Source organism: Nanorana parkeri, unplaced genomic scaffold (genome assembly GCF_000935625.1).
Source record: "Nanorana parkeri isolate BGI_ZX_2015 unplaced genomic scaffold, ASM93562v1 scaffold554, whole genome shotgun sequence".
Taxonomy (NCBI): domain Eukaryota; kingdom Metazoa; phylum Chordata; class Amphibia; order Anura; family Dicroglossidae; genus Nanorana; species Nanorana parkeri.
Window position 1 is genome coordinate 845,830 of NW_017306822.1, and position 12,470 is coordinate 858,299.

The 12,470-nt window shown below is 45.5% G+C and overlaps 1 protein-coding gene across 2 annotated transcripts in view; it reads right to left on the reverse strand.

Moving 5' to 3' along the window:
- Nucleotides 1-4,788, reverse strand: part of ACHE (acetylcholinesterase (Cartwright blood group)) — a 46,848-nt gene extending 42,060 nt beyond the window's left edge. For both annotated transcript variants that reach the window (XM_018562000.1, XM_018561999.1), the window contains exon 1: nucleotides 4,692-4,788. The gene's annotated coding sequence lies outside the window, so the exon portion shown is untranslated. The remainder of the gene's footprint in view (nucleotides 1-4,691) is intronic.
- Nucleotides 4,789-12,470: the final 7,682 nt, after the last annotated feature.

The following is a 12,470-nucleotide window of genomic DNA, read 5'->3' on the forward strand; positions in this document are numbered from 1 at the left end:
CGGGAAACATATCAGCCATTGCAGTGCTTGCTGTTGATTGGCACCTGTGAATGCAAGTGGCGTGTCTTTTTACTTTATATCCCATTAGTCAGTGGAGTTTTAGGCTTGCCTCGTTTCCTTATGTGTTAGTATCATCTATGTTTTATTAAAATAAACGGTGGAAAATGCTTTACAAGGCCAGTGTGATCTTCCAGTCTCATTAATTAGGCCATAAAAATTAGCTACCAGCTGCCATTTTTGGGCCAATGTGGCCCCCGGGATTAGGCCAGCTCTGTTTGCACCAAAATAACATCATATAAATTCTGTATCAGGTCTTAGGACTACACTGCATCCTAAACCCAGCAGTCCTCAGTGCTTGTCATGCCGGGGCCCCTAGTGTGCCGGGCCAGATTTCTGGGATTCTGTTCATTCCTCAGCTATTCTCATGAAACTCCAAATGGTGCCCAGCGGAATAAAAATGATACCCACAATGCCATATAATCTGGAGAGGACAAATTATTGTAGGAATCTCATAACGGGTCAGGAGCTTCTTAACCAACATACTAATGCCACACGTATCCAAATAATATGCCCTACACCAGCCTTTCTGGACCATTTTACCCAGGAGGAACCCTTCAAATAATTCTCAGCACCTAAGGATCCTCTACGAAAGCTTCATATTCATAATAATTGCCAGAAAAGACACAAAGATGGTAAAAAATTGTAGAGTTCTCTTACACTAGAGGCCAGTGGAGAAGTGTCCATTTACATTAGTGGTCCATGAAAAAGTGCTTCTTACATTGATGGTCAGTGTAGAGGTCATGGCATTACATTGATGCCTCAGAGTAGAAGTGACCCCTTACATTGAATACCAGTGCAAAATTCACCCCCTTACATTGAGGGTCAGAGTAGAAGTGATCCCCTTACATTGTAAGCCATTGGAAAATTGCCCCCTTACATTGATGCAGTGTAGATATGACCTCTACATTGGATCCTATTGGAAAATTACCCTCTTACATTGATGGACAGTGTAGACATAACCCCTACAGTGGATACTATTGGAAAATGACCCTGTTGCATTAATTAGAAGAATCAATAGAAGTGACCCCCCTTACATTGGATGCCAGTGGAAATTGCCTCCTTTCATTGATTGTCAGTGTAGAAATGACCAATTTACATTGGATAGCAGTGGAAATGCCTCCTTACATTGATTGTCAGTGTAGAGGTGACCCTTTACACTGGACGCTAGTGAAAATTAGCCCCCTTATATTGTTAATTATTGTAGAAGTGACCCTTTTATACTGGAAGCCAGTCAAAAATTGCTCTCTTGCATTGATGATCAGTGTAAAAGTGACCCCTACATTGGATGCCATTGAAAAACTGCCTCATATTGATAGTCAGTGTAGAAGTGACCCCTTACATTGGAAGCCAGTGCAAAATACCTCCTTATATTGATAGCCAGTGTAGATGTGAGATCAGGATCCAGTATTGCTCACAATAATCTCTTGGGGAATCCTAGAGCTCCACAGAACTTTGGTTGAGAAAGGCAGCTCTATACTATCACATTGCGTCAATGCCATCAACCTAAACATTGCATCTCAGGATACATCGCTATGATGCAAAATGTGGATTGATGTCATATTGTAACAAAGTATTCTTAATACCAGCACATTTAAATCAATTTCAGATCTACTCAAACATTGCAACTAAACATATTACATACCAGCACATTATATATATACCGTATATATACACACACACACACACACACACACACACACACACACACACAGTATGTCTTCATACATATATATCAACCGTAATATGTTTTACTTTGTTGGATTTGGTACAGACACACACTTGGGGTCCTCATCTACCTTTGAGTGATTGTGGGCTTATCTAGGCTTCTGGTGTATTGCTGGACCTTCAAGGAGGAGAGGGCTACCTCCAAGGTAAGCGTGTCCTCCATTGCTGTATACTGTATATGTTTCAGGTTAGGAACTTAGATAGTTTACAGTTGGGGAATCGGGGTGTCAGTGCGGCTTCACTTTTATTTGCAACAAATACCTCTGTTTTTAACCTAAACATTGCAACAGTAGAATTAGGCCTTTTTGTACGGACTACCTGGAAGACGCGCAGGCAATCTTTTTATTATATACTTCATGTCAACACATCCTATATTAATGCCATTTCAACACACGATGAGCAATATTTACTAACGGAGTTGAGAATCTTCACTCAACAAATGTGAAGAGTTACTTAAATTATGCAAGCACGTGAAAAGCAAATTCATGCTCATTTTATTTGCAGATGACCGGGTATTCTAAGTAAACACAGCTGCAATTTATTTAATGCAAATTCTCGGCTTTATTAGATCAATTGCATCAATTCCTCAACATGCGCCACACCAGCACACTGCACATCAATGTCACATTCACTGCCAACCACTGCCATTCAACTTGCCATCTCGCCAACAAATTGCATTCTACTGCCAGATCAATCTGATCACTGCTCTACTCTGTATCAACATACTCTATAGCAATGCCGCAGCAACTCAAATATAGTAACGCACCCTACGGAGTGCCAGCACTGTATATCAGTGTCATGTCATTCCAAACATTGCAGTTCAGTGTACTCTATACCAACACATTGCATCAGAGCCACATTAAACCCAACGACTGTAACTCAAGGTACTCTGTACCAACACATTGCATATGAGTGACATGTGAAACCAAAATGCTGTACGACATAAAACATATTTGTGCCCAGACCATTCTTTATACCCCAGGGCCCAGAGGAACCCTTGAAAATGTTCAGGTCTTGGGACACCCATGGCAAAATAATCAATCTGGGTCAGAGGGAAGAATCCCCTTACATTTGTAGCCAGTGGAAAGAATGCTGCCTTACAGAGATGGCTTTGTGGAAAAAATGCCCCCCCGATGGTGATGTCCAGTGGAAAGAATGCCCGCCTTAAGGTGATGGCCAGTGGAAAGAATTCCCTCTTTACACTGGTGGTCAGAATGCTGTCCTTGCAGACAGCTAAACATATCATTGGTGTCATGCCAGTGGCTCTACCAAATGGTGTTGGACCTGGAATATGCAGGCACCATCAAATAGGACAGGGGTGGGCCACTCTGGCTCTCCAGCTGTGGTAGAACTACATGTCCCATGAGGCACTTCAAGACACACAGTTACAAGCATGACTCTCAGAGGCATGTTTAGATTTGTAGTTAAACCACAGCTGGAGGGCTGGAGTTGCCCACCCCTGAAGTAGGAGGTGAATCAGCCACAGCTGCAGGAACCCCTAGCAACCTTTGGAGGAACCTTGATTAGGAATGGCTGCTGTAGATCAATGCCAAGAGAAGCAAAATATTGCATGGAACTGTATCCCAAGCCAAAGCACTGTACACAAATTTAGCATCTGATGGCATCTTGCAAGTCATCGAAATCTCCCCCAAACCCAAGCATGCCATTGACACATTCTCCAAAAAAACTGCATGACCCAATCTCCTAAACTAAATTCAGAGCAGAATCCGATAGGAATAACAGAATTAACCTACACCAAAATCCTGTATACAATAGGAAGACGTGCCATGCCTGGTTTGATGCGGCACAAACATTTGGGTCAAGCATCACTGGTGTAAGATTCGGTGTATAGTCAGGTGCTATGTAAGGTTTCGGTTGATCTGGCACAATGCCATAAACTGAAATCCTGTATATGATCATCACAACAAGCCAAAATCTGCAACTCTGCATTCTGTACTAAAGCACGGTATATGTATGCCACCTCAACTACAAATATACCAAATCAAAACACTACATACCACAACATGGGAAACGGTGCTACGAAAAGCCAGATTAAGCTAAAAACATTGTTTATCAACAACAAGATCAACCAAAATATTATGGATCAATGTGAACTATGCCAATGAATGGCACACACCAAAGGCCTGCGGCATTACCCAACCATTTCGGCCACATTCCTTATCGTTGCACGGCTGATTGCTGCCACATCAATCCCAGGACTGTATTTTAAGAATCATTGTGTATCAATGTAACTCAAATGTAACCTGAAACTCTTCTAATACCATATTGAAACATTTTAAGTGAACTAAACATTGCCAGCTGCACCAGCCTAAAAATTGCTCAGCGCAGACATTCAATGATGCATATCAAAGCAATGACAACCCAGAATTGCACTTTTTTCCCCATAATTAGCTTTCAACTGTCTAACCTTCAAATGTAAGGCTACAGTTTTCCACATAAGCAATCTCTGTCACCTCAATTATCTAATGACTGTTACTTTCTTCAGTGCTGTCCGCTCCTGTCCAGCTCATAGCTCTGTGTTTGTGTTATGCTTTTCCTTTGCACTGACTATACATACAGCTTCTATCCTCTTATCTTTCCAGCAACTACCATCATCCCCCACCCCAAGCCTGGCTGTGCACACACCTACACATACTGACACAAACACTAGGCACCCCAGTGCAATCTGGGCTTGCTCACAGACAGCTGGAAGCTAAATCTGCAATGCCAATAGATGCAAACATTTTGCTATGTTTACAGAGAGAGGAAAATCATGACAGAGGGAGCTGTCAATCAACCAGAATGCTTGTAATTCAGAGAACGCATGCAGCACTCAGACACTACACAGAGCACTGCACCCTGCACACATACAGGCAATGCCCTGGAAGAGTCACAACAGCCCTTACCTGAGACAATCTGAACAGATCTTGCCTGTGTGAGATCCTCTACCTCTGCATTCACTCTCTCTCTCTGTCTGTCTGTCCCTCCCTCTGCTTATCTCAATGTCTCTCACTCTCTCCAGCTAGTGGCCACTCCTCCTCCTCTCCCAGCCAAAGGCTCTCCCTCCCAGCTGCAAAGCAGGAGACAGGACCAGAGACAGCTCCCTCAATGACAGCATGAGATGGATAGGGGGTACCAGAGCCAGGTTCTAGATAGACAGGATGAGATGGGTATAGGGCAACAGAGACAGCTCCCTCAATGACAGCATGAGATGGATAGGGGGAACCAGAGACAGGTTCTAGATAGACAGGATGAGATGGGTATAGGGCAACAGAGACAGCTCCCTCAAAGACAGCATATGTAGACCGGAGCCAGGTTCTAGATAGACAGGATGAGATGGGTATAGGTGCTCCCTCAAAGACAGATATGTAGACCAGAGCCAGGTTCTAGATAGACAGGATGAGATGGGTATAGAGCAACAGAGACAGCTCCCTCAAAGACAGCATGAGATGGATAGGGGGTACCAGAGCCAGGTTCGATAGACAGGATGAGATGGGGGTATAGAGCAACAGAGACAGCTCCCTCAAAGACAGCATGAGATGGATAGGGGGTACCAGAGCCAGGTTCTAGATAGACAGGATGAGATGGGTATAGGGCAACAGAGACAGCTCACTCAAAGACAGCATGGGATGGAAAGGGGGTACCAGAGCCAGGTTCTAGATAGACAGGATGAGATGGGTATAGGGCAACAGAGACAGCGCCCTCAAAGACAGCATGGGATGGATAGGGGGAACCAGAGAGCGGTCCAAGAGATACAGTTTCCCCAAAGACAGCAAAAGACGGATAGGGAGAACCAGAGACAAGTCCTAGGAAAGACAGGATAAGATGGGTATGGGGCAACAGAGACAGTTCCTTAAAATACAGCGTGAGACGGATATGTAGACCGGAAAGGGATTCTAGACAGATTGGATGAGATGTGCAAGAAAATAAGCTCCTTCAATGACAACATGAGATGGATAGCGGGAACCGGAGTCCTAGGAAGGACAGGATGAAATGGGTGTAGAGCAAGGAAGAACGCTACCCCTATTGACACCATGAGACAGATATGAAGATCTGGAGACAGGTTTTAAGATAGACAGGATGAGATGGCAAGAGAGACAGCTCCCTCATGGACAGCATGAGATGGATAGGGGGGACCAGAGACAGGTCCTAGGAAAGACAGGATAAGTAGGTTATAGGGCAAGGAAGAGAGCTACCTCAATTACACCATGAGATGGATAGAGGGAACCAAGGATGGTCCAAGATAGACAGGGTGAGATGGGTATAGGGCAAGAGACCGTTCCTTAAAAGACAGCATAGGAGACATGTTCTAGACAGACAAGATGAGATGGGTATAGGGCATGAGAGACCGTTCCCTCAAAGACAGCTTGAAATGGATATGGTAAACCAGAGACAGGTCCTAGATAGACAAGATGGGATTGGTATAGGTAAAGATACAGCTCCTTCTAAGACTGGACTGGACAAATCCCAGGAGCCTGGTATTCACTGCAAACGTTACAGCTGCTGCCCAACTTTTGAGGTTTTCTGTAGTTGTTGTCAAAAACAAAACAAAACAGAAATCCTGCTGGCTCCTACATTGGACCACCCCTGAGATAGCACAATATGGATTTTTGGAAAAAGAGGGAGCTTAAGATAGACACATTGAGCTTATGACAGGTCTTCCATATAGACAGCTTGAGAGACCTAGAACCAAATGCAGTCACTAAATAGACAGCTCCAGATGGGTCACACCATAGATGGCACCCATGCAAAACACTCTAGAAATGATCCCCAGACAGGCCACACCAGAGACAGCAATACAAAACACAAAAATTCCCCAGCCTCAACCTGCCAGCCAGCCTGCAACCAAACAAGTAGCCCTGTCAACAGTATGCGTTAAAATCAGAGGTTTTAGTTGCACAAACTTTTGGCCAAAAATATGTAGAAGCCACACTGCCGCGCCAAGGCACCTCTGCAAAGTGTGGTCCTAACTCTATGTATCCGAGTCTCCAAGTGTGAGCATATTAATGAAGTTGATAAATTACATGCAGGTGTACCTGGAGGTAGCCAACTCCTCCTAATAAGGTGCAGGGACGCACTGGAGGCCCAGCAACCAAAAATGCACGCTGGGACTCCAGTGCGTCCCCCTAACCCAAAATAGTCAAACTAGAAAAAATGGTACATGCATGAATCTATAACCGGCCTTTATAGCAGGGCGCACATTGGGAAGGCTTACAACAATACAAAACACAAAAATTCCCCAGCCTCAACCTGCCAGCCAACTCTATGTATCTGCGTGCATTTTTGGTTGCTGGGCCTCCAGTGCGTCCCTGCACCTTATTAGGAGGAGTAGGCCACCTCCAGGTACACCTGCATGTAATTTATCAACTTCATTAATATGCTCACACTTGGAAATTCGGATACATAGAGTTATGACCACACTTTGCAGAGGTGCCTTGACGCGGCAGTGTGGCTTCTACATATTTTTGGCCAAAAGTTTGTGCAACTAAACCTCTGATTTTAACGCATACTGTTGACAGGGCTACTTGTTTGGTTGCAGGCTGGCTGGCAGGTTGAGGCTGGGGAATTTTTGTGTTTTGTATTGTTGTAAGCCTTCCCAATGTGCGCCCTGCTATAAAGGCCGGTTATAGATTCATGCATGTACCATTTTTTCTAGCCACACCAGAGACAGCCCCCATACAAGGCAATGCCAGAGATGGTTGCCAAATAGTCCATGGCAAAGACAACTCTTAGACATACAACTAAGATGGGTCCCTGAAAAACAGCAGGTACAGATTTACCACAAATGTTTAATATATATTTTTCCAATGCAAATACATTTTTTAATACCCAGACAGAGGGGCCACAAAGGAATTCCTAGATATGGGAAAAAAAAAAGGCTGCGGTATTCCAAGAAAGCATAAAAAGATAATTTTTCCCTTCTTGTAAAGGGGCCTTTTCCTTGGTCAAGACTCCTGTAGTTTGTCAGGGGCTAAACCTAATGGGCATGCATCTGTTTTCACTCTAGTTGTATAGCAGGATATAAATCTAGGCACCAGGAGGTGCTTGTAAATATCTTTACTGATACATTAGCTTTCTGTGCCAGGATAACAGCCATGGTAATATTCATTTATCACCGTTTCCCCAGCACAGAGTGCGATATCTTATCTTAAGGACCCCTACACTTGCCCTCATTGTACCCTGCCTACAACAGTAACACTAACCCCCCCTCTATAACCTTAACACTAACCCTCCCTGCTCATGCTAGCAATCTCTGCAGTACTGAAATGAAACCACAAAAAAAGTGTCAGTTCTCCTGTGGGGGACTACAGAACACCTCTCCCTTATATGGAGATGAGAAAATGTGGAGGTGATCCGTACCCCAGCAGTGAAGAACTAGGCAGGGCTGACACTACTACTGACAACACTGCAGTACAGAAAAAAACACAAAAAAGCGCCAGAGAGGACTGCTCAACCAGTATAAACCAATGTGCACATGAATATAGTCAGAATATAGTCAGAATCAAAGTCTGTTTACAAATTGATAGATGAAATAAAAATTGGTGAATGGATAAAAAACACGTTTATAAACACGTTTAAAAAATGTCTGTAGGATGCTGCCCCAAATCAGCATACTTTTTTTACCAAGATCTTGTAGTGATGATGGGAGAGTCGGACCTCTGCGTAAAGTCTTCTCCAGAACATCCCAAAGATTCTCAATGGGGTTAGGGTCTGGACTCTGTAGTGGCCAATCCATGTATGACAATGATGTCTCATGCTCCCTGAACCACTCTTTCACAATCTGAGCCCGGTGAATCCTGACATTGTCATCTTGGAATATTCCCAATGTGCCATCAGGGAAGAAAAAATCAATTGATGGAAAAAACGTGGTCATTCAGTATATTAAGCTGACCTTATTTTTTGGGGGATGTAACGTTGCTGAACCTGGACCTATTATCCAATGGAAGGTTCTGACCTATTTTTGTAGCTAAATCCACATGGTGACTTTTTTGGCCAGGCACTGCATTTGTCTTTTCCATCAGAAATGATCAATAAAATTCTGATGGACTTAGTAACAATAAAATTGATGAAAACCTTGGCAAATGTAGGGTCTGTGTTTTCCAAATCCTTTTTAATTCCATCATTGTAGTCACATTGATTGATTGGAGGATCACATTGATTTGCGCATGGCAACATTAATCTTGGTACTGGAAGGGAGTAACGAGAAGAAGAGACATCTTGAGACCTGACTGCTGCAGCACAAAGCATTAGAGAATTCTTGAGAATAAACTGTAGCCGAGATAGTGACAGCTCCAAAGACATCCAATTGATAGCCAGGAACAGTGACTTCACAATTCACTGAGCAGTAGAAATCTGCTTGATTAAAAGCCAAAACAGATACAGCGGTGGAAGCTAGCTCACTGAGACATCTCGGGAAAGCTCCCTTCAGAGCCATAAAAGAGCAGTAGACACCACTCCCCATCCCATCCCATCCAAGCCCATGCCATGCCACAGCCAGGCAAAGAGCTCCTCCGTAGAGAGCACCTACATCAACCAAGAAATAGAGAGGACCATCACACCAAGAGGACACCTTCACCCACTCAATAAAGCCACACTGGTCACCAGCTCTTGATTACTTTGAAGAGCCATTTAGGGCCCATTTCACATGGCTGTCAGGAGCCTAAGTGACTCTTCAAAGTAATCAAGTTGATTTATTCTAACAGTGTATGGCCAACTTCAGCCACCCGATGGCCATACAAGGAAGACGTAGGTTGCGGAAGAAGCAAGCCAGGGCAATAGACTGCAGAGCCGTCAGTGTTGGAGGTGGGCAAACTAAGAGGTAAGCCCGCCCCCTCAAGGTTCACTGATCCCTGCCGACTTCCACACATCTACAGGACACAGTATTGTTGAGGAACTAGGGAGCACTCCTATAGATCAACACTACCACAGTGTCGGACTACAGTTAAATTCTGCTTTAATTGATGGTGATACTCCACAGGGCAGGGGTGGGGAATTCCGGCCCTCCCATCATGCCTCTGCGTGTCATGCCTGTGGCTATCAGAGTTGTGCAATGCCTCATCGGACTTATAGTTGTACAGCTGGAGGGCCAGGAGTTGCCCACCCCTGCAATAGGAGCTCATAGGACATTCTTCTCTGCAACCTATGTAAAATATGTAACCTGGGAAAATTTACTCTGTTGAAGGTCAGATTCAGGGTCATTTAATATAGTCTGGTAACGCGTTGGCACAGCAAGCTGCACCGGATAAATGAAAGGCAGACACACTGAGCTGGTAGGTTGTGTCTTTGATTGACCTTAAAGGAGAACTATGGGGTTAGGGCTTTTCCCCCTAGTTCTCCTAGGGGTAACGGGAGGACACAAACTAGCGTCCTCCCATCACCCAAAGCTCAGTATACCGCAAGCTACAGCTCGCGGTATACTGAGACGCCGGAGCGGATCCCGACATGGCCTATCTAGAGGCAGAGCCAGCTGTACTCGCCCCCTCCCCCATCCGTTCCACCAGTCAGTGCTGGAGGATCGGGGAGTGGGGAATCCAGTCACTCCCCTGTCACGGCTCTCTGCCGGCACAGGATGGAGAAGTGAGCGAGCGCCGGTATGTGTTCCCTCACTTCCCGATCTACTGAGCCGACCTGTGACAGTTTCATAGTCACAGGTCAGTTCGGATTATGAGGCTGAGTGAAAATCACTCGCCTCATAATTCTCCTTTAAAGCTAAACACTGGCCTTCCTTTCAGTCTTGCATGGTTGTACTGGGCTCCTCTCCAGGACTGAAATGGCTTTCTCTGATCTCACTGCACACTGCAAGCTTCTCACAATGTGCTTTAGAAGTTGCAGCAAGTCAGATAGAGCCCGCCTCATTTCCTGGCTGGAGGACATACAGCATCATGGAGCACTTTCCTCCTCAGACTGTCCCGGGCCCTGCCTCTTTCCTTCATTGGATTTCAAGTCTATCAGTCAGGGAGAAACAGCATCACATGCAAGCATTACTTAGATCAGTCTGCATGCAAAAGGCATCCACCCATCAAGGAATTTTGCATAACTCCTCCCAAGAGCCTGCCCAATGCTTGTATCATGGCTGAGGACCCTTGAGAGGAGTACTGGGGCAGGGGGCTGTGATGGTTTCAGGAAGCTATTTGCAGCACCCTACCAGCCCCTCCCACCATCCATTATCTGCCTGACATCACTGGCGCACCAATTAGCACTAATTGATGTCCACTTCAGTAATATGATGCTAATTTTAACAGTTTATTGAACATCTTGCTTTGGGAGGGAGGGTATGGGGTTTCTAGGTGTACAGGTTTCCTTAGCTCCAGACTCACCAGATCTTATCTTCAAGGGAATACACATCCACAATCCATGAAAGAAACACTGACCTTCAGGCTCTGAAGTCCACATAAATCCAGGGCACCTCAAGAGTCTGTACTGGTCCTGGTTCTCTTTCTTCTCTCAGGCCTCTTCCATGTTGGAAGCCTCAGGGGAACATCTTCCCTTACTTCAGCCACTGCCCACCCCCATGTACACTTTGACACCACTGGCTGCAAGAAGCCCAGTGACTGGCTGCTGTACTGTACACACATCACAATGCCACCTTTTGGCTGTCCCCCAATATGACAGAGTCTCACTCCACCCAGGGGGGTACAGACAAGGTTAGACACCTGGGAATTAACCATCTACAAATCCAGCCAGGCTGTCTACAGCCCTGGCTACCACTAAATGCATGGTAGTCTAGGGTTGCCACCCGTCCGGGTTTCACCCGGGCAGTACGGGTTTGCAATCATGTGCCCGGGTCTGTGACCACGTCCCGCCCGGGCACATCATTCAAAATGGTACAATGCCGCATACTAGCATATCTTGCGGCGGACGCCAGGTGGCGCTGTTTCCTGTCCCTAGACTCTCCCTCTCCTGTTTCTCTCCTCTGTGGCTGTAGTGGGAGGAAGTGACATCAGGGAGAGAGGGAGCCGTGAGGGATGGATCTTTCTACGGCAGCCAGCCAGCCGGCTAGCAGGGGTTGTGGAGAGCAGTGATTTCGTCACCCAACCCCTGCTTGCTGGCGGCTGTAGGAGGGTGAACCTGCGCTGGTAGAAGGTGGACCTGCGACTGGACTGAGGATGACCTGCACGCATCATCAGGGTGTTGGCTTCAAGTACCAGGAAGGGACAACCAGCTCCTGATGACATAAGTAAATAGCAGCATGGGACCTGGCATGTGGCTGTGGAGCAGTAGATTACAACAGAACAGTGAGTATATTTATTGTGGATAACTCCAGTGAAAATACCCTAGAGGGTATCTAGGAAAAGAAACACACGGAGGGGTGAAGTTATTAAATTTTGATCAAATGCAATATCAATTGGAAGGGGGTGGGGGGGATCAGTATTGCCCATTAAACATGCCCCCCCCAAAAAAATGTTTTGTGGGGGCATCTTTTATGTGCAATAGAGGGTCCCCTTCATCAGGCTCAGAAATAGCATTACATAAAAGGGCCACAACTTTTATATGGACATAATAGAATGTCATTTCTGAGCCTGATGAAGGGGACCCGGCGCGGCCCAGAAAGCGCTTGTCGTTTGAATGACAACTATCAATAAAATGGATTTGCAGTAACATGGGATCTTGGTGCCGGTGTGCTGGAGACATCTATATTGTTGTTCTGTTTTGAGCAGCGCCATCCGAAGTCATTACCAGCACCC